We start from the raw sequence: 1608 nt of genomic DNA on the forward strand, positions 1-1608 counted from the left end.
ACATCCCGCTGCCCTCCCACTCCGAGGGATGGGGAAGGGGGGGAACCCTGGGGAATGCAGCCCGAGCAGCCTGGCTACCCACAAGAGCGAAGCGACAAGCCAGAAACCTCCTCCTAATGGGCCCTGCGGGGTTTTGGTCCTGCTGGCAGCCAAGCAGCTCCCACAGGCTCCCACCGCACCCGGCACACCGCGGCGAGCCGCCGCTCTTCAGCACGGGAGATGTTGTTTGGTTGGGTTTCAGCGATAATTGCGGATAATTTGGGTATTTGCAAACACCTCGAAAGCAAAGATGCAGCCCCGGCACTCCCTGTGTCTCTGGCTGGAGGCTGCTCCGCGGGGGGATCCGCTCTAGCAGCAGGGATTGCTCGCAGAGCTTTGCGGCATCACAGGGATTTCACTGGCACACAATAAAACCAGGAGGAGAAAGGGAAAACCTGTCTTGGGAAGAGAGGAGAGCCATGATGTTCCTACCACGCTGAGAAGCAATGGTAGAATCAAAGAATTTTAGTGGTTGGAATGGAGCTTAGAGGTCATCCAGTCCCAAACCCTGCCCTGGGCAGGGACACCTCCCACAACACCAAGTTGTTCAAGGCTTTATCCAACCTCGTTTGAACATTGCCAGGGTTGGGGCAGCCACAGCCTCCCTGGGCACCCTGGGACAGTGTCTCACCAACCTGTTCCAACATCTTGTCAATGATGTGCCTGAATCCAGGAGTGCAGCCAGGGCAAGGCTGGAGAGCACACATGGGAACGGGGAGTCTGTGCTGGAAGGATGTTAGCTCCAAACTGGAATCTCATTCAGAGGCTGCAAGTGTGGTTCTGTGCAGGAGACCAGGCCCTACACGGCCTGAGGTGATGCTCAAGCCAAAGTCCCTTGTCCCTGTGCCATGTCTCTGTGTTTCTGCACTCCCCATGCCAGACTGAGGCCAGAGGGAGATGCTGAGCTCCTGCTGCAGCCCAGCCCAGCCCTCCAGCATGCTCCCACAGCACAGACGCTGCCAAGGCACAGACACACCAAAGCTTGCTGGAAGTTCTTTTCTCTCTGGTTAAGTGGGAAAGAGCAGACAGTGCTCTAACCCCCAGGCAGGCTGTCTGGGGAGGAGAGACGAGATGTTTTCCATTTCCTCACGAGAGGCTCAGCACTATCCTGGCTCCTGGGAGCCACTGGCTGCCTCTCATGTGGCCCTGGATGTGGAGAAACCAAAACCACCTGAACCAGCCAGGACTCAGGTGTTTTGGGAGGCTTGGACAAACCTGTCACCTGCTCTGTGGCTGCTGGAGCCATCACTTGGTCACTTCAGAGACTCACAGCATTTTCCCAGCTCTAGCCAGAGAGCACAAGGAGGGAAAGGCCTTGTTTGCTCTGTTTGGGGGTGGCTTTTTCCTTCATTTGATACAGGTAACAGAGTGGAGGTGCTGTGGGCAAACGCCCCTCAGAGCCGGTGGTTTAAAGAGATTCCAGCCAGCCAGCTGGACCCTTCCTCTCACCCCAGTTCACAGCTGTTGTTGTGGGCAGTGTGTTGGTTCACAGTGTGGGAGCAGCCCCCCAGCAGCACCACAAGAACCCATCACCTGCACAAAGGTGCCACACACAAGGGAGGGGTATAT

This window comes from Acanthisitta chloris, unplaced genomic scaffold (assembly GCF_000695815.1).
Source record: "Acanthisitta chloris isolate BGI_N310 unplaced genomic scaffold, ASM69581v1 scaffold5754, whole genome shotgun sequence".
Classification (NCBI taxonomy): Eukaryota; Metazoa; Chordata; class Aves; order Passeriformes; family Acanthisittidae; genus Acanthisitta; species Acanthisitta chloris.